This window comes from Quercus lobata, chromosome 1, assembly GCF_001633185.2.
Source record: "Quercus lobata isolate SW786 chromosome 1, ValleyOak3.0 Primary Assembly, whole genome shotgun sequence".
Lineage (NCBI taxonomy): Eukaryota > Viridiplantae > Streptophyta > Magnoliopsida > Fagales > Fagaceae > Quercus > Quercus lobata.
Window position 1 is genome coordinate 34,933,097 of NC_044904.1, and position 21,956 is coordinate 34,955,052.

Here is a 21,956-nt window from a genome sequence, read left to right on the forward strand (position 1 = left end):
CTAGGTTCTTTTGTACCTCCTTATCGCTGTCCCGAGATGGTGCCAAGACCAGTTGAGATTTCTGAAGTCTTTCCTACGTTGCTCTTAACCATGGCCCATACGGCTTGTCCTCTGCATTCATCCGTTCAATTCATCGAAGCCCTACCAGGCAATCGTTTTCATCGTGGGTCACCATACCACAAATGTAGCAGACTATTGGCATTTGCTCGTACTTGAAATCAACCCAAAACTACCTTGATTCTCCTAGTCGAACCTTTCGGCCTCTGCACAGCGGATTTGAAATGTCTAACATTACCCTTATGCGCATGAAACTTCCAAGGCAGAAGCCTTTTTCATTTGCATCTACACTTTCCACCGCCCCAATGGTGGACCCTATGCTGTACCCCACCTCCTTGGTTTGGAATGTGGTTGGGATGCCATGGATTTGGATCCATAGTGCCATCCTGTCAAACTTGATCTTGCTCACTGCCTCCTCTGTTTTTAGCTTGTGCAGAGCAAGGAGGTATTTATCAAAGGACCAAGGACTTTGAAGTCGAACTTTATCTGCATCATCCTCATTTTGGAAAAGAAAGAGAGCCTTATTGTCTCCTAAGTCGCTAACCTCGAAGCTCTGGTTCATTTTCCAGATCGATCTTAGAACCCGCGCCACCAACTCTAGGTTCACATGTCGTTTCGTGAAGAACTTCCCGGCCTACACTTTGTTACTTTCTGTCATTGGAGCATCTATAATAACCTCTGCTCCCTCCCTCTCTGATAGTTGTAAGCACGCACATTTATTCAAGATATCATCCATGACTTTCTTACCATGGAATGTAAACCAAACGTTTCTACTGTGTTGATGAGAGAACTGTTCGTACAGAGACGAAAAAGTTTCACCTCTGGGACTCCTGGGAGAACCTAGAGAGAAAAAAGGACTTCCAGTTACCTTTTTAATAACACGTGTATAACAACAACTTGTTTGTGTCCTTTATTCTAATTCTTTTACTATAGATAAGCGCGTTGAATGGTTTTTTGGCCAGACTAAAAAGCAGGGCCGGCTTGAGAAATTTGGTGGCCTAAGGTGACAGCGTTTAATGGGGCCTCTTTTTATAAAATTTAATAAATCAATTAAAGTAATTTTCATTTATTTGTAAAAAAAATTTAAAACTTGTTTTATCAAAAAATCTAAACCATTTTTTAGAGTATCATAATATTATATATATATATATATATATATATTACTATATTGTAACCACTATCAACGACTAAACAAATAAGCAAATTTACATTCAAAATCACCGTTTAATGATAAAAATGGAAAGAGAAATTTAGCTCTCTAGTCTTTCATTGTTCACATCACCCTAAAATTGTAGCAGCATTCACCTAGCTAATGTGATGTAATAAAAGAGGAAAAGTAAAAAAAAAAAAAAAAAAAAAAAAAAAAAAAAAAAAAAGCATTTTTTTTGTACATAACGTGGGTCACTCATTGGCTGTGTGATAAGTTTAGAAAGAGAAATATTAAAATACTAAAACAAATAATGACTAGAAATAAAAGGGTGAGTTTGGAGCATATATCTTTCTCTTTCCCAGCCTCCATTCTTTTGGAGATGAAAGCAACCCCCCTTTCTTTCTCTTGCCAAGTAGAGGATAGGCTTACCTAGCACTATTCTCCAAATGGTGAGTTTAAGCTGAAAGGAGCGTACCAATTGGCAATTAATGGGGATGAAAATTGGAGTAAATATTCTGCACCAGGGGATTGGGTGTGGAAGATTTTAGCCCTTCCAAAAGTCAATCATTTCCTTTGGCAATGTTGTCATAATAGTATTGTTGTGAAAACAATCCTTAATGCGAGGGGATTGGGTATTCCACCGGACTGCCCTGTGTGCAACTCTGAACCAAAAACCATTGTTCATGCTCTAAGAGATTGTCCAAAAGCCAAGTGTTTCTAGAATTCTTTGCTGCCTCCCTTTTCTTTGAATATCTTTTATGGAATGCCTCTTGTTGAGTGGTTGAAAATCAACAGCAGAAGTGCTCGAACTAGCACTATTTCTGAGATGGAGTGGGGTACAATTTTTCCTATGGCTGTGTGGCTTCTTTGGCTCCACTGAAATAGAATTGTGTTTGGTAATACAGGGCTGCAACGAAGGCTTTTGGATGAAACTTTGGCTAGAGCAGCAGAGGTAGCCTATTTGGTTAGTAATGGGAATTAAAGCACAATTAGAAACAAAATTCAGGTAAAGTGGCTGAATCCCCCAAGTAATTGGTTCAAAATAAATTCTGATGGTTCGGCAAGGGGAAATCCAGGTTTGGCTGGCAGTGGAGGGCTTATCCGTAATGAGAAGGGTGAGTAGGTGAAAGGGTATGCCCGAGCCATTGGTATCACACCTAGTGTTGTTGCGGAGCTTTGGGCTTTACAGGATGGCATTCGTCTTTGTATTGCTCTCAAGCTTCCAGCTGTGGAGATAGAGTTGGATACCAAGGTGGTCATTGATTTAGTGAGGAAAGAGTCCAACAATCTGAACAGTCTTGATGCTCTTGTGGCTGATTATAAAGAAGGTATGAAGAGGATTCCTTATGTTAGTCTTCGGCATTGCTTCAGAGAAGCCAATAAGTGTGCAGACAACTTAGCTAGGCATGGTGCTTTGTTGAAACAAGATTTTGTTGTTTTTATCCACCCTCCTTCAGAGGTGGAGCTGCTGATTAGACTAGATTCCATGGGCACAATGTATGATCGGTTTGTAACCTCTTCGTCTGAGGCTTTTTAGTTTGTTAATGAAATTCCTTTTTACCCAAAAAAAAAAGGGTGAAGGGGTGACACCTTGACAGTACGTGAAGCTACTTTTTCAATATGTGGCTTCTGTTTTGTCTTCTACCACTACCAAGAGAAAACAAAATTTTAGGAGAATAAAGAAATAGAGTGAGAGCTTAACACAAATCTGAAAGGTATTTTTGAGCCAAACCTGAAGGGAGAAAGATCAGAACCACAACAAATTTCCAGCTGCTAGAGAATTTAAATGGAGAGAGAATGGCAAAATTTCTAGCAATGAGTATAAAAGTCTAAGGTTTGAGATTAGTTTTTTTGGGTCATTTGTTTTTAGTTTTTCTTTAATGAGTTGTTGAGAGAGAAAGAAAGATTTTTCTATTTGTGTTTTGGGAGACTGGACCTTTTTGGTAGAAAATTTTGAGTAATGTTGTTTGTAGTTTTTTGAAATACGTGTGGGTGAAAATATGTGTATTGTTGTTTAAAAAATGAAAATAAGGGGTGTTTGGTAGAGGAGTTTGAGTTATGTTGTTTGGATGTTTTTGATATATGTGTGGGTGAAAAAGTGTGTGGAAAAGTGTGTAATGTTGTTTAAAATTCTCAAAAGTATGTTCAAAATGTGTTCAAAATAAGGCCTGAATTGTACATTCTAAATAATCTCCCACATAGAGATCGAACCATCAAGAGCACAGTTTACGAAGATATTATTATTATTTTTTCTATTTTTTCTTTAATATAGATGAGAGATTATCAGTTCTCCTGCATAGCCCACAAATTTTTTTTAATGTTTTTTCTTTGATAAAAAAATTATTTATATTCATTAATTAATATTTGGAGCATAATTAATACTTTTACACATAAAGAGATAATTTTATGAGTGCCAATTCTGTCCAAATGGGGCGTAAAACCCCATCAGTCACATTGCACCACATTAGTTGATTGCAAACTAAAGAATAAAACTTATCACACATAATCTTACCTCTAAAAATTCATGTACCAAAATTGTATTTTCCTCAAAATTCAAAACCAACCAAACCTCCAAGCCAGTTATGACACAACCCTTGTTGTCGAAGATGCTACCCAAAAGCCTCTAGAGAAGTCGCTACTGACCTAAGTTTCTTTTTTCTCGATTTCTTTCTTCTTTTTCCCAATTTTCATTATCCAAGGTACAAGGATTTGGTGTCTCCGCTGTTTTTAGGTGATTAAATTTTGAAGCTTTTGCTTTTGCTTTTGCATGTGTGTTTTTGAACCTAGGTTCTTGGTCTATTGTGGCTGTGGGGTTTGTTTTTGTTTTTAAGGTTTGGGAAAATAAAATTTAGAAGGAGGAAGAGAGATGACCAAAACATTGACCTGGTCATGGTGTCTTTGTACATAGCAGGTCATTAACTATCTCTAGAGTTGTTCCAATCCAGCTTCTCAAATCTCCAGTCCTCTTAGCTAGTGTCTTTGTTCATGGTCTCTTTTGGTGCTTGTGTCCTCTTCCTTTGTTCTTTCCTCTTGCTTTGTTTTTGGTTGTAATGTTTCTTTCTTTTATGAATGAATATTCATTTTCAAAAAAAAAAAAAAAAAAATCATCGACGGTGGTGACTTCTTCAGCTTCTTTGTGCCTCTGATAACATCACCGTTGCTAACATCAACACAGAAAGTTCATTGTTATGTGGGGTTTTTTATTTTTTATTTATTTTTTTAAGAGATTTTTAATTGAGTGTTGACGTGGCGTTATATTATTGATGGCATAAAACCCCTTGGTTTACGCCACATTCGGACAGAATTTAAACTCTAATTTTATTGGTTTAAATTTAGGTCCTTGTTTCATTTGGGGCCCTTAAGCACTTGCATCTAAGATAGAGCTGGCCCTACTAAAAAGCACTCGTATTGGGAGTGCTAAAACTCTCAAAATGCTATTTTAGAACCTAAAAAACTAAACATATGCTACATTTTGAGTGTTAAACCTAAAAAATTTACAACCTTGCAAGTAGTAGTTTAGTGTAGCAAGCTTATACCTCTCTCTCTCTCTCGACCGGCACCTTCCACCTCTTAATTGTATTTGTAGCAGTGGAATTTAATTCTAGGCTTTGTAGTCTCAATCCTCTATGGACTTTGTTTAGATTTGTGTGTTTTGTAAACGCCAGTAGATCTGTAGTCTTAACTATCTTTGCGGCAACGTTATGGTAGCAGGTTCGTGGTGGTTTGTGTGTTTTGTTAGAGGATTTGGATTTGGATTTGGATTTTTTTTTATCAACATTGGCTGCGATGGCGAGCGATTGGTTGATTTGGTTCTTGGTTTTGGCATTGGATTTTGGGTTATTGGTTGCGGCGACGGTTTTTGGTTGGTCAGTTTAATGTGGGTTGTGGTAGTGGCAGTGTATTGCCCTTTGTAATTATGGGTTTGTTAATGGGTTGAGACCGCCCTTGATGGGTCTCTATTGCGATATGGGCCTTTATTTGATGGATCAAGACCACTGTTTATGAGGATGGGTCTCTCATGCCAACATTAGAGAGAGACAAAGAGAGACTCTACATTAGATGAAGAGAGAGTGAATTGAGTAAATAAATTAATCGTGTTGGCTTTGATGTAACAATAGGAGAAGGGATGTAAGATGAGTTGTGAAATGAGAGGTTAAAGTAGATAAGGTAGGTTTTTTAAGGTGCTAAATGAGGTTTTTTTAGCACCCCATATGCAAATGCTCTAATTAGATGAACACTATTTGTCCACAATATTGTTTTCTATTTCTTGAACTTTCTTGTTTTCTAATTTATTCACGGGTTCAACTTACACCTTGGTGTAACTCCAAACAATGTTACACCAGCCAATAACTTATTATTAAATTCATATTTTAAAAATTTCATAGTTGAATTACATGTTCTATATGTTCTTAATATGCATACCAAAATTTATGTCAATCAGTTATTATTTACCATTCAATTCATAAACTCATCTTTTATGTACTATTTTAAACTACAAAAACTTGAATTTAAACAATTGATTAATGACATGACTATTAATATTTAGTGTGTGTTTGACTCAAACTTAAAAAGCCAGTTTATTTTGCTTATTTTTGCTACTATTTATGAGCTCAATGCACTTTTTGGTACTATTCATGGGTCACACTGTACTATTGCAGCTAACTTTTACCTTTATTTACAGTACTTTTAGTAAAAAAAAAATTTAGTTTCAGCAAAATAAGCGGATCCTAAACAGACTCTTAATCGTCTTAAATTTTGCAAGCATGGAGAATGCATGAAGATAATATTATCAAACGGTTGATTTATTAAAATTCACATTCAATTAAAAAATATTGAGTGATGTACCATTGCTGCCGAACTCATATATTTATCAAATTGAGATATTTTTATATTCAAAATTAAATAATATTTATTCAAAATTTTAAATTATAGTATTTTATTTAAAATACATTCTTCTTGCCTTTTGAGATAAAAAAAATGCTACTAATTAAATTTATTTATTTATTTAGTCTTTGCTAACATTTCCTTTATATATGATAATATGGCTAATCTACTTTATATTTTTGTGACATAATCGATCTTAAGTAGAGTTTTTATCAATTTTAATTTTGAAAAAGAAAATCTACTAAAAAAATTTATGATTGTTAGTGACAACAAAATTTTGTAATTGATATCTAAATTTGAAAAATAATCTAGTGTTATTATATCATCAAGAATTATTATATTATATAATTGCGGTGCCCTATATCTAGGGTTTAAATCTCACCTCTCTTGTTTATCTACCTATCTAAAACAATAATTATTATTATATTACATGTTTGAATATCATTGTAATTATTTTTATTAGTATCCTTTTGTTGTGTTATATCATTTCCTTCAATCTCTTTTTTATGAATTTTATCTAAACTTTGTGTTTTTATCTAAACTTTGTGTTTTTTTTTTTTTTTTAATATTATGAGTAACAAATTAATCAAGAGATCATATTTAAGATTCACTTAATTTTTTCTATAATTCACCATTTTTAAAGAAGAAGAAACACAATCTACACCATCTACACCATCTACACTATAAAATCATAATATAATAAGAATATAATAAAATTTAAAGTATAAAAAAACAAAATATAATTTATCAATGAATAATTTTTAGAATTTTCCTAAGAATTCTCCTTTATCAAAAGAACTATCAACTTCATTTAATAATACCTTCTAAAAAATTTTTATTTAATAATAGAGTCATCTTGGTGTAAATCCATTGGTTTACAAGTAATTTTTAGGTACTTCCCGAGTACGGAGAATGGTACTCCCTCCTCTCACATTTATGGCAGAGTCTACCATGAATATGAGGGGAGGGATCACTATTTCTCCGTGCCTCGGGAATACTTAAGAATTTTCCCTGGTTTACATTATTTAATAAGGACATGTTACATCATCATATTACTAAAACATAAATAGTTTCGATCACACATGATAACATCTCAATAAACATAATATTTCATATTTTAATTAAGTAAAAGGCTGATGTGATATTATTAAGTATGGTATGATATATTATGTTTTAAATAAAAGGCTGATGTGGAAATCTTTTATTAAATAATGTAGAACATGGGTTTACACCTCATCCTTACCAAATTCCGACTCAACCTCAACATACCTAAGTAAAGATGGATTCAAGGCATAACTTGTTGAATCATTACTAAACAAACCGAGACTAGTTTCTTATAGAAAATCAGATATAATAGATCAAGTATACAATTTAAACATTTGAAAAATCTTTTCTTAAAAATAAATACCTTACTTTATGTGTGGCGATACGTGGTGAAGGAAAGCTTGATAATTTACGAGCAAGGGATTGACATAAAAAATCAAAATCTTGAGTTATTAAGAGAAATTAATCATCAATGATGATTCATCATACTTTGATTTTTTTTTTTGGTGTGTGTGAAACAACTTAAGGTTTCAATTGAGTTGGATTATTTTTATTTACAATTATGAAGAACTTCTTAAACGTGGGGAAGAAAGAGCACAATCTACCTATATATATATATATATATATATATTTGGTTGGGGAGGTGGAAAAGTGGGAGGATAGAAAAGATTTTAGTCTCCCTCATTTGTATTTCTTGGGGGTGAAAAAGTGGATGAATGAAAAAAATAAGTTTGTATAAATTTACTCACAAAAAAGTGGCAAAAAAAAAAAAATCACCCAAAATTTATTTTTTTTTAAAAATCATGCACAGAAAAAGTTAAAAAAAAAAAAAAAAAAAAAACACATCTAATTACCTCCCCAGCCCCACCAAAAGGAAGAAGAAGACACTCAAGAAAATATTTCCAAAAAAGAAAACCTTAGCTGATCTAGCATGTAAGAGGAAGGGTAGTTTAGTCATTGATTGCAAATATTCCTCTCCCTAAATTGGGAAGATAGAATTTTGGTGGGCCCAAGGATAAAATACCTAGGTCCCACCAATTTTCCATCCTCCCCTTCTCTCTAACTAAACACCCATAAAATCATTTTCTCTCTATTTTTCTCTCCTTCATTTTCTATCCTCCCTGTTTCACTACCAACCAAATGGACCCTTATCAAAGGCCTTTAGGCTAAGGTCCTTTTGCCTAAAAGTGGTCTTTTGTGTGTGTGTGTGTGTGTTGGGGGAGGGGGGGGGGGGGGGGGGGGGTTGGGGGAGGGCAAAACTTCCTTTTTGGTACCTATATTAAGTTTTTATAACTTCATTTTTGGTCCTTATTTTTTTACACTTGCAGTCATTTTGATTCTTGTTGACATCTCACTTACCAAGAATGCCTACATATTTAATGGACTACATTGCTAGCTTATGGCAGTGACTAAAACGATAACAAGTTAAAAACCATAAAAACCAAAACGAAATATAAAATCTTGAGAACCAAATTAAAAACATGGCCAAATTATAGGACCATAAAAGTATTTTATTTATATATTTCATTGGTTACAATTATGGGGAATGAGAGATTTGAACCTTAATTCTCTTGATAAAAAATAGCAGGTTATGTTATCTATACTATTAATAACAAGATTCATTTGTTTAAGTTTCATAATTTTGCGTATTAAAATATCCTTACACAAATTCTCGAACTCTCTAAAATACCCCTTTCTTTTAGTTGAATAATGTTAAATTTAAAAACACAAACCGGTTAAAAGAGTAATTTATAATTTTTAAAAGAGTTCATAAGTTTTAGGCTTTCAAACTTTTATCAAAATCCTAAAAATTAGGACACTATTTTTTCTCACTTTTAAACATTTTTTCACTATACTTAATATAAAAAATAAAAATGAGTTTTATTGCATGTGTAAAGTGTGTGTGATGAGTCTAGTAAACTGTAAGACCCTTCGTAGATTATGTTTGGTATATATTTCACTTACACATAGATTAATGTAACCAAACCTATGGGCTTATGACATGATGAGGGTGGAATGATAGTTGAGTTATCTTGGTATGAGTGCCTCGAACAATACCAAGATTGATTCCATCAAACACAAAGGATAAGAATTTACTTACATTCCAATTTTATCTATTTGGATTTACCAATTTAAATATATTCATCTTCTTTTTTCATTGTTTTTAGTCAATATGATCAACATTTCTTTTGTGAATTTAGTTTACTCTTTTTGAATATCTTTCTGTTTTAATTTCCCTCTCAAGTTTCAATCCACCAATAAATAGGATACGACATGCTGAAGACAATATAAGAATAGTATAACGCATAAGCACTCCACTACGAGTATGCATCGATAGCAATCCTTAATTTCCGGAACAGGACAAGTTCATTTTGTCCCTTGAACCTTCTCTTCTGTGTGGTCCTTGACTGATCATATTAGATATATAGCATTTGTCCCTTCCTATGACTCAACTGTTGACTGCAACCATCTCTCTCTTCTTAGTTCAAATGCTCGGTCTAAATGGAAGACTTAGGGTCCGTTTGGTTGAAGAAGTGAAAAAGTGAGAGGACAAAAAATGGAGAGAGAATAGAAAAGTAAAAAAATAGAAAAGATTTAGTTTTCTCTTGTATGTGTTTAGTTAGGAGGGTAGAAAAATGGAGAGTTGGAAAACTCTTTTATTTGGTTGAGAAGAAAAGTGAGATGATAAAAAATAAAGTTTGTATAAAGTTACCATCATATCCAATTTAGGTAAAACAAAAAAAATACATTATATTTTATTAAAAAAAAATGTATGAATGATTTCTTCATTAAAAAACTAAAATAAAAAGAGGAAAAGAAGTTCAAGAACCCAAAACTTTTTTTTTGAAAAATAAAAAATCAAAACAATTTTTTTTTTGACATATATATATATATATAAATAAAAAAAAACCAAAAAAATTGAAAAAAGAAAGGGTGTTGTACGAACACAAAAGAAAAGAATTAAAAAAAAAAAGAAAAAGGGAAAAGACAAGGAGTCAAGGACCTGACTCACAATTCAAGCACATAAGTTCTCATAACAACCAAGGAGGGGGTAAATATGTAATTAAAGTGTTAAGGCCCCCCTTTCTCTCTTTTCTTCCCAGGGAAAAAAATTTGTGGGCTCGGGTGGATTTTTTTCTTCAACATTTTCCATCCTCTGTGTTTTCTTTCCTATACCAAACAAGGGAAAACATCATTTTCTCTCCTATTTTCCTCTCTTCATTTTCCATCCCTCCTATTTTCACTCCAACCAAACGGAGCCTTAAACTTTGTTTAGTTCAAGGGAAAGGGGTGGAGCGTGGAGGAAATATGGAGGGAAAAAGCGTTTGGTTGTCTAGTGAAAATTCAGTTTAGACTCTACACAGCTTAATATCAATTTTAACTAATTAATCAATATCAATCAATTACAATATGAACAATCACACACAAGAGACGAGGAATTGTTTACAAAGTGAAAACCCCACAAGGAAAAATACTTTAGGCCTAGCCCAGGTCCTTAAATCCACTATAAGGAAATAGCGATACTGTACATTTATTTTATTATTTTATTTTATTTTGGGTAAAAGGGAATAAAAACATAAAACTAAACAACCAAAGTCTCAGCAGGGTAGCGCTTGCTTAGGTACAAACCAGCTAAATCAAAGTCAAAGATAGAAAGCAAATCCACAGGCGGCTTTTCAAAAAGAAAAAAAATCTGCAATCAGCTTCATTCCTTTTCTTGGAAGATGATCAGTACATCTATTCACCTCTCGATAACAATGCTTAAAATGAATCCGTGGGATCTAGGATGCCAGCCTGCAATCATCCAACAGCGGAGATACAAAGGAGTTAGTTTGGTTGGGATTAAGAAGGATGTCTATAATTGCTTTAGCATCCAATTCAACTTCTATAGCTAAATAATTTCTGTCCACATAAATGCTCAGCCCGTCCATTAAAGCCCATAGCTTTGCTTTAAAGCTCGATGTTACTCCGATATTCCTGGAAAAACCCACCACCCAGCTACCCATTTCAGCTCTAATTATTCCTCCTCCTCCTACTAAACCCGAATTTCCCAAGGAAGATCCATCTATATTCAGCTTCCACCAACCCCTTCTTGGTCTTTCCCATCTTACATCCTTCATTGTGAATCTGTTAACAGCTCTCCAGTCCGCAACACACCAATGGAAGTCACTGGCTTGGCTGACGAAATGAACTGTTAGGTTTGGATTGAAATTATTGTTCTGAAAAATAGTTTTTTTCCTTTGCTTCCACAATAAGCAAATGGCATGCATAAACACGATCTTACATGGAGGGTGGTTGTGCAAGATCACTTTGTTCTTGGCTGCATTAATAGTTAACCAAGTATGGAGATTCGAGGGAAAAAAAAAACTCCTATTCTCCACAGAAATGCCCAAATGCTTCCATATTTCTTTACTTTCCGAACAGTCACACAGCATGTGGATGGTTTCTGGCTCTTTTTTACATCGAGGACGCATCGAATCCAGATTAATCCCCCTTGCATTCAAGCAAACATTAACTCCAAGACTGTTGTGAAAACACTTCCAAAGGAAAAACTAGATTCTTGGATTAATTCTTTCTTTCCATACCCATTGGCCTTTGAAATCTTAGTCCTCATCATTCGGGGTGGCTAATTTATACACGTTGGAGAGATCAAATTTACCATGAGAGTTTGTTTTCCAAGCCAGCCTATCTTCACTTCTGGTAGCAATGGCATATGGCGTGGCCTGGACCTCTAATTTGATGCTCAAGGGGAGTTCAAAGGAAATTTTATCCCAATTCCAAGCATTGGTCATGAGCACTTCTTTCACTTTTAGATTCTCTTCATCCTTGTTCAACGGCCCTTGCACTAAATTCCTGAGAGGGCCCTGAGGCGCCTAGTTGTCCATCCAAAAATTTCCCTCACTATTCCTCCCAATTATCCATTTAACTCCAGCTTTGAATACATCCTCACCCTTCTTCATGCCTTTCTAAATTCATGAACAAAGGAGTTTATCCCTATTAAAGGAGTTAATTCTTCTTTGAGAGAAATAACTTTTCCTTAATACTTTAGCCCATAAAGCCTCATTTTCTTCATGGAACCTCCAATTGAGCTTAGCCAATAATGTGGTATTCCTTCCCCTAGCTATTTGGATCCCCCAGCCACCCTCCTTTTTTGCCGTGGTTACTTTAAGCCACCCTACCCAATGCATTTTTTTTGAGGTTTCTGATGATCCCCACAGGAAGTTCCTGCTTACTCTATTGATGTTATCTAGAACTTTACCAGGGAAGTAGGCACACTACATGGGGTATGCAGGAATTGTAGATAACGAGGACTGTACAAGAACTGTTCTGCCAGCTAAGGAAAGAAGTCCTACCTTCTAGCCCACAAGTTTCTGCTTCATTCTGCCCAACACAAAATTATAATCCTGATTGGACTACCCAAGGTGCTTAATTGGAATTCCCAAGTATTTTCCCAAAGAAGTAGTCGACCTGAATCCTAAAACATTACACATATTCTCCTTGCTGTCCATATCAATGTTGGGTGAGAAATACACCCTAGACTTTGACTCACTCATTGATTGGCTAGATTTCTCACAAAAATTTTCATCATCTCCCAGATGGCAGTGCAATTTGCTTGGTTTTCTTTGACAAACAATACTAAGTCATCTGTGAAGAAGAGATGGGAGAAGCTCAAACCATTCCTGAAAGCTTTGACTGGGTTCCACAACTTCTCTATGCATTTACCCTCAATGAGCTGACCCAAAAATTCTATACACATAATGAAAGTGTAAGGGGACAAAGGGTCCGCTTGTTTAATACCCCTAGAAGGTTGTATTAGTTCCAATATCCCCCCATTGAATAAGATAGAGGTTGAGACTGAGGAAATACAACTCATAATTAACTCTACTAGATCCATCGAAAGATTGGTATAAATAAGCCTTCCCTTGATAAAACCCCACTCCAACTTGTCATAGGCCTTTTCAAGGTCAATCTTTATAGCCATAAACCCTTCCTTCCCTTTTGATCTACTAATGAAATAGATGAGTTCCTGAACAATAATTGCATTATTAGTTCCTTTTCGACTTGGGACAAAGGCAGTTTGAAGGGGGGAGATGAGTTTTTCCAAGTGAGGCCTTAGCTGAGCAACTATTATCTTTGTGACTAGCTTATACACGGTGTTACAAAGGCTTACAGGCTGGTAATTACCTAGAGATTCAAAACCTTTAATCCTTGGGATAAGGGCAATGAGGGTTCAGTTAAGGTACTCTGGTATTCTCTTCTTCAAGAAGATTTTTATTTTTATTTTTTATTTTTTATTTCCTCTACCACTGAATTTCCCACCATAAACCAGAAACATTGGTAAAACCTTGCATGAAGCCCATCTGGTCCAGGGGCTTTGAAAGGTTTCATCGACCACAGTGCTCCTTTTATCTCCTCTTTGAAGACCTCGTGGTTGAGAGCTTCACTTTCTTCTTTTGACAAGGTCACCTACCACTGGTTTGCAAAAGAAGGATATCTCTTAGAGTAAGCCAAAAAAGAGGAATAAAGGTCCTCAAAGCCTTTTCTGATATAATCCATCACCTCCCTCTCCTCATACAACCATTCACTAATACTATTTTTGATGGCCAAGATCCTATTCCTTTTCCTTCTCACCAGCATGGAAATATGATAGAAAGACGTGTTTCTATCCCCTAAGATCATCCAATTTACTCTTGATTTGAGGGCCCAAATGTCTCTTTCCTGATCAAGAATGCCTTCCAACTCCCTTTGAAGCTGCTTCTCCAGAGCTAGAAGTTGAGGGATAGGTCTAATAGCAACTACCTTTTGTATTCCATTGAGTCTAGCCATGATTCTCCTTTTCTTTTGAAACACATTCCTGAAGTGGACCTTGTTCCATCGTTTTGCTTCAACAAAGAAAGTGTTTATGGCTCCCTAATGTGAATGAGCATGATTCCAGACCCTAGTGACAATCAGAGGAAAAGACGGGTTAGACAGCCAGCAGCTCTAGAACCTAAAAGTCTGGGGAGTTGAAAATGACTATGGGGTTTGACTTCCAAAAGAATAGGGAAATGGTTTGGATGGCAGTTAGTGAAGTAAGTAATTCTTGCCTTTGGGAAATGTAAACACTAGCTGGGATTCACAAAGAATCTGTCAATTCTTTCTTGTATTAAGGCACTCAATTCTCTGCCATTTGTCCAAGTGAATCTCGGCCCCGTGAATCCTAAATCCATCATAGTGCACTTATCAAGACACTTTTTAAATTACAGGGACCTATTTATACTAATAGCTCTACCTCCATACTTGTCATCATCCAAAAGGGGTTCATTAAACTCCCCTGCAATAACCCACGCCATAGTCTAAAGCTCGGCCAAATTGGATAGATTGTTCCAGAGAATAGCCCTCTTTTCAAACCTAGGACTTGCATGCACAACATAAAAAAGCCAAGAAAAGTTAGTGGCACATACCTTAACCGTGACATGTATTTCTTGCTCTGTTTTTGCCAATAGCAAGATTTCCACTCTGTCTGAGTTCCACAGCAACCATAATCCCCTAGCATAGCTAATGGTGTCAGTATGAATTGCCATATCAAATGGCAATTAGTTCGTAATATCTTTTGCACGCTCTCCTCCAATCCTAGTTTCCATAATCACCATGATTGATGGATCATGATTTTGAGCTAGCTCCCTAACGTAGTTCTAAAAATTGGGCTTCAGAGCACCCCTACTAATTTAGACGATAGTATTCATGATTAAAACATGATTTGGGGTAGGGCACTCATCAAAAGGCAGCATCAGCTTTGCCTCTTCCATCAAATTCCATCCCATCTTCCTCAACCACTCCCCTGTCTGACCCTTCCCTGGCATTAAAGTTAGGCGGTGCTGTAGAATGCCCATCTCCATTTTCTAAGCTATTGAATGTAGGTTGAACTCCGCCGTTGGTTGGAAAACTTGAAGAAGCTTCATTAAGTGTCAGTTTCCCATGACAGATGTTGATATCGGCTGAGAGTCTAACATCCTTCTCTCTGACAACATCTTCCATGGGTTAGTGTTGCATAAAACCGGGATCAGCAAGATTTGGGGAATAGACTTCCATACTATCCTTCTTTCTTCTTTCGAGCTTAGTGAATCTGTCAGGGACTGCCACCATGGGTTCGGCATTGTTTGCCATGCTAGATCTGTGAGAGGAAGATCCCTTTTCCTTATGCTCTCTTTTGTCAGAGGGAAATGAAGCTCCAAGATTTTTTGAGCTTTAAATTGGACCAGCACATTACATGCGTTAGGTTCGCTCTTATCTCTGCAATCACTATCTCCGATATTTCCATGATGGTTCCATCCAAATTTATAGCCTATCTCGAACTTGGATGAGCTTATAAGCTAAAACATTGAACTAGGCTTGACCTAGTCTCCATTTCTGGCAAGCTCATTTGATGAAGAAGAAGGGAGTTGGGAATTGATTCTATTGATTCCTGTAGCGCTCTTTGAAGCATTATGAGTCGCCCTACCCTTTGAAGGGACATTCTTGCCCTTCGTAATATGATTTGATCTGATCATTTTCGGGCTAGAGCTAGACATATTTAGTTCCTTAGTTTCAAGGTCCACATCCTTGGGCCTCATCTCCTTTTGGATCGGATAGATAAGGCCCACACCAGTTTCCTCATTATCATAATCCTAATGGGGCCCACTATTAACTTGATTTTTTGTTACCCTTCTCTTGCTGCCACGCACACTTTCCTTTCCAATAAAGAGTGGTCCTTCTTCTGAATAATGGCTCACACCAGGGATCCTACTATACCTGGTGGATTTACCCACTCTTCTTACGTGTCACAACCATCCAAGGTCTGTATATGCCGTTCTGATCCATACTTGTTCCTGGATGTTGATCTGCAGCTGACTCAGCAGCATGCCTTTCACATGGGTTGCTCTGAGCCTTATCACCTTCCTCTGTTTCCTCCTTGCATGGTGGTTGGGCTGGTCTAATAATATGAGGGCATGCATCTTTTTGATGCCCGATACAACCACAAGAGAAACAAAGCTTGTGGATACCTTCGTAAATGATAGGTTGCTCGAAATTTCCAATGAAGAGCACCGTAATCAGAGGTTTCTCCACGTCTATCTGCACACAAATTTGAGCATATTAGCCCCTGGACACCATGGTAGTATGAGTATCAATCCACAAAACAATCCCAATAGTGCTCTCAATCTCTTTCAAGGCTTCCACTTGGTAATACTCAATGGGAAGCTCATTAAGTCTCACCCATACTGTTATAGACGAAACATCAGAAGTAAATGGCTTGAAATTTGGAACCCATGGCCTTATAGAGAGGAAATGCTCCCCAATGAACCAAGGGCACTTTTCCAGAACTAGATTGTAGTCTTCCTTGACTAAGAACCTGACTAGAAAAAATTCCTTGCCCAGACCCACACAATCAATCCTTCCTCTAGGGTTCTAGAGAGCAGTGATCTTTTCTTGGAGAAAGCTAAACCCCACTGATCTCCTGTAGACTTTAACAATTAGTGCTTTCGTCCATTAAGCCCTAATCTTTAGTTCCAAGTCGTCTAATAACCTCATAGTTGCAAGACCTTCCTGTTAAATATTAGCATTGATACACCATGTTGAATATGCTAGTATGGATGCGGAAGCGAAAGCATAAAGTATAAAACACAGTAACACATGAGAGTTACGTGGTTCAACCTAACAGCCTACATCCACGAAGGAAACCCTAAAGGGCTACATCAATAATATATTAGAGTGTAGTACAAATCCTGTATTACAATGAATCATAACATGTGTATATATAGTAGACTAAACCCTAGACTAATAGACTTCTAGTACAAGTAGGAGACTTGGCTTGCACACAAAGTAGAATTAGGCTTGGGCCTATACTAATGGGCTAATATATCTCTAACACCCCCTTTCAAATTCAAGATGGAAGCTTGATGAAATCTTGAGATTTGATAAGGTTAGGAAGATCCCTTGAATGAAGTTTGGCTCTGTGACGGTAGTTTGAGGAAGGCAACGGTCTTGCAGTGTTGATGCGACTTCCAACAATGGCTTGACTATACCGGAGAGTTTTGACGGCAGTAGTAGGAAGCTAAAGAAGATGAGCGCAGCGAAGAAAAACACCGAGGAAGACAAAGATTGGTCTTAAATATACCGTAAGGACAGAAAACCATGGCCACAGGAAGGTGGCTCTGATACCATGTTAAATATTAGCATTGATACACCATGTTGAATATGCTAGTATGGATACGGAAGCGAAAGCATAAAGTATAAAACACAGTAACACACGAGGGTTACGTGGTTCAGCCTAACGGCCTACATCTATGGAGGAAACCCTAAAGGGCTACATCAATAATATATTAGAGTGTGTTGAGGTCTAAAAAGGGTCATAATGAAATAAGCCCAAAACAGAAGAACAAGTCAAGCCCAAAAGGAAAAATTCAGGCTAAGCCCAAAGTAATAGATACGGAAGACCCATGGGGGAATAAAAGAAAGGCCCAGAGGATCCTGAAGCCCAGAAAAGAAAGAAGCATCCACAAAAAGAGACCACGGCAAAGTATAAAGAAGCAAGGATCCTCAATAAGCGCAAATCCCTTCAAGCACAAATAAAAAGGAAGACTGGGATAGATCGATAGAAAGAAGACAGAAGAAGAAAAACAAGAAATAAAAGCAAAAAACGCGAGCGACCTCTTATGGCACAAACAGAAAAAGGGCCTCGGGGAACCAGGACAGGGAAGAAGAATGGTAACAAACGACTTTCAAAAATGGCAGAACAGGATTCCGCCCAAATATGAAAGAAAGGGAAAAGAGGAAGACGCTAGAAATGGGGATGCCGAGAAGGGCATACCTCAGCACGTCCCAAAGAGGATGGCCAACCAGAAGCTTTCGAAGGAATCAGAACCAAGAGAAGGAAAGAATGAGAGAAAACGGAAAAGGGACTTACCGAGACGATGGGGACAGAACATGCTCTGTTTGCAAAAGAACAAAACAGGGGAACCAACGGTTCCCCGGGACGCCCAGAAAACTCCATTATAAAAAGAGGGGATGGGTTGTGAAGAAAGCAGCGAGAAAAAAAGAAAGAAACGCAAGAAAGAAGAAATTCTCTAGGAAAAACTATCAGAAAAATCTGTGCAGAAAGAAAATACTAAGGGAAAAACAAATACTGCTTCTCGATATCCTGTAAAGGCCACTATTGCACATACTCGGATTCAACGAGAATCAAACTTTGCAAGTTTTGAAGGCTGAAATAGCCATTCAAGACTGCAATTTTTGAGCTTGATTGGACCTTGTATCACGTCCTAGTGAGCTTTCTGTAATCAAACAGATAATGTATTAATGAAATACTGTTTCATAATTCCCAGGATCCCTTTAGCACTATTTTTTTTATCGTCTTGCTAATCCTGTTTTTCTTTCCTTCTGAACTTATGTTGTTAATTTTTGGCACTCTTCGATATCCTTGTTTGTCATTTTTCTGTATATTGTCAGGAGTATTCTCTGCATTCACTTGATTCTTAAACAGCTCGTTAGCTGCGGTGAGTCAAGGCCCGGTCCACCAAATCCTTCCTTTTCATTCAGGCCCGGGATCCTTGGGCCTAAGTATCCTGAAAAAGGCACTCTCACATTTTGGCGACTCCGCTGGGGACTGGGCAAAGAAGAAGGAAGAAACAACCTCTTCACAGAAAATGCCTCCAAGACAAAGAAACAGCAAAGGAACTAATGTGCCACCTACGACCTCTGAACCTGTAGGAGAAAACGAGGAAGTCTCCAAGTAAGGAGGTGGGATACCCTTGGTAGAACAGGAGGTTGTGTCAGAACAAAGACACGCAAGACAGGAACCAGACATAATGGTCAGGATGACAACAATGTTAAAGGATCTGGAGCAAGAAGTTCGTCTTCTCAAAGAAGGCAGGACACAGGAAATTAGAGACAATATTCCCCCTACTGGCCACCAAGATGGGACGCAGCCAGAAGGAGGGTCAGCAGTGGGAGGAAGAGCCAACCCTTAGTACTTGACATTAGCAGACGTCAATGCCCTCCTGGAGCAAGAAAGGGAAAAACTCTCAGGGATCCCTAAGCAATTCTCTCGGGATCCCCCGTTCCCTCAAGAACTTCTTGGCAAACCATACCCTAAAGGGTACGAACCCCCAAAGTTCCATCCTTTCGATGGGAGGAATGGAAGTGCCGTGGAACATGTGAGTAGGTTCGTCCACACTATGGGCCCCTATGCAGGAGACAAAGAATTATGTCTAAGGGAATTCGCCAAATCCTTAGTGGATAGGGCATACACTTGGTACACCACGCTGAGACTCAGGTCCATCAAGACCTGGGATGAGATGATGGAAAAATTCTGCGCCAAATATTACCCTGGTGAAGAGAAAATCACTTTCCAGAACCTGCAAATGGTGAGGCTGAGACCTGGAGAAGATCCTGTTCAATTCATTAAAAGATTCGAAGATGTTTCCCTAGATTGCTATGGAGACCATGAAGAAAAGGAGCTCGTGGAAACCTGTATAGCCAACATGCTTTTTGATTACAGGCTCAACCTTGAAAATTTATGTATCACACAGTTTGCTGACCTGCTACAGAGAACCAGAAGGACGGCGCAAACCATGAGAACAAAAAGGCTGCCCACATCCCAAGCTATGACAGCATCAGCAGGAGAGAAAAGGAAGAGACCAGATAGGAAGGTGTTTGAGGAACCATCAGTGATCCCATGTATAGCTGAGGAGTTAAGCCATGTCCTAGACAAATGGATTGGAGATAGGGTTGTCAGGCCATTCACTGTGTCCAGGCCACCAACAGAAGAATAAAGGAAGAACCCTTTATTTTGCAGAATCCATAATTATGTCAAGCACTCCACCAAGGATTGTTGGACCCTTCGCAGACTCTTCCACAAAAAGTTGAGAGAAGGAACCTTGGAGCTCACTCAGAAGGAGCCGGAAGTGCAGAGGAACCCCTTGCCTAACCACAAAGGAAAAGGGGTGGTAGCAGTAGTAATACATGGGAACCCGGCAGAAGCAGGAGAATTTGAAGGATCCTTCCACCCGAGCACAGTCAGGACCCTCCAGAAGAATCCTAAGTTCAGGTCACTATTCAATCAATTAGGATTCGGACCAGAAGCAAGAAGGGTGGCCACAGAGTCTCTCATGAGCATAGCAGCAGATTCAGGGATGGAATGCTTTACAGCTGAGTCACATGCTAGTCGAGCTTTCCTGGAGACAACCAATGCAATAACCTTCACTGATGAAGATATGGAGATTGAGCACCCAGACCACCGTAGACCCCTTTATCTAATGGCCACCATAAACGGCGTTCAAGTTAGAAGAGTACTGGTGGATACGGGGGCATCACTCAACCTCATAGCCTTGAGTACCTTGGAAGCTGTTGGCTTAGTCGACAGAAGGATCCTGGGGGCTCCCATGGAAATAACAGGATTTGGAGGATCGGTAGAATCAACAGAAGGATACGTGCAGCTAGCCTTAAGGGTGGGGCCAATAGTAGCTCTGACAAGGTTTCATGTGATTAATGCAGAAGTTTCTTATCACGTGTTGCTGGGACGCCCGTGGCTTCATAAACATCGCCTTATTCCATCCACGTTCCATCAATGCATTAAAGGGAGACTGAATGGGAGGCCCATAAGGATCCCTGCCAATCATAATCCTTTCAGCCAGGAAGAAGTGAACTTTGCAGAAACGATATTTTATGATGAGTTGGAACCAGATGATGAGAACCCCGCCCCGGGGACCCAGGGGCACCTATCCTAGAAGAAGAAGAAGGAGGGAGGGGCACCCGTGACCTGAGGAACCTTCTAGAAAGAAAAAGACAAAAGAGGGAGCCCAGCTCTTCAGGATCCCGAGAATGTGTGGTGGTGCGGGAACCTAGGGGAAGGCTAATTTATCGATTGTGAAGGTGCGCGGGACCCGAATGCATTGTGCAGGAAGGTCCCGGACCACCAAGCTGCATGATGGCCCAAGAAGAAATCCCAGAAGAACCAGTTAAGGAGGCCCAGATTCAGCCTGAGGAAGAATTAAAGGAAATAGACTTGGGGACAGAACCAGGATCCCGAAAACCTGTTTTCATTAGCAGTCAATTGGTGGCTCAAGAAAGAGAACAACTAGTAACCTTGCTTCAAAAATACAGAGATGTGTTTGCATGGACCTATGATGAGATGCCTGGTCTAGACCCAGAGTTGGTAGTCCATTCTCTTAATGTGGACCCAGGGATGAGGCCAGTAGTCCAACCAGCTAGGGTCTTCCACACTGAGGTAGAAGTTCAAATAGTTCAAGAGGTCAAGAAATTATTAACAGCTGGTTTTATCAAACCCATCCAACACCCAAAATGGCTTTCCAACATTGTACCTGTGAAGAAGAAAAATGGTCAAATCCGTTGCTGTGTAGACTTTCGCAACTTGAACAAGGCATGTCCAAAGGATGAGTTCCCCTTGCCTAATATCGACCTCCTTGTAGATTCAGCTGCAGGAAACTCAATGTTCTCATTTATGGATGGGTACAGTGGATACAACCAAATCCGCATGGCAGCCAAAGATGCAGAGAAGACGGCATTCAGAACTCCGATTGGGAACTTTTACTACACTGTAATGCCCTTTGGCCTCAAAAATGCAGGGGCTACATATCAGCGGACCATGACAGCCATTTTCCATGACATGATGCATGAGGAGATGGAAGATTATGTAGATGATATTGTGGTCAAGTCAAAAACCAGAACAGGACATTTCCAAGTACTTGAGCAAGTCTTCGAAAGATGCAGAAAATACAAGTTACGTATGAACCCCATGAAGTGCACCTTTGGAGTATCTGCTGGAAAGTTCCTTGGGTTCCTG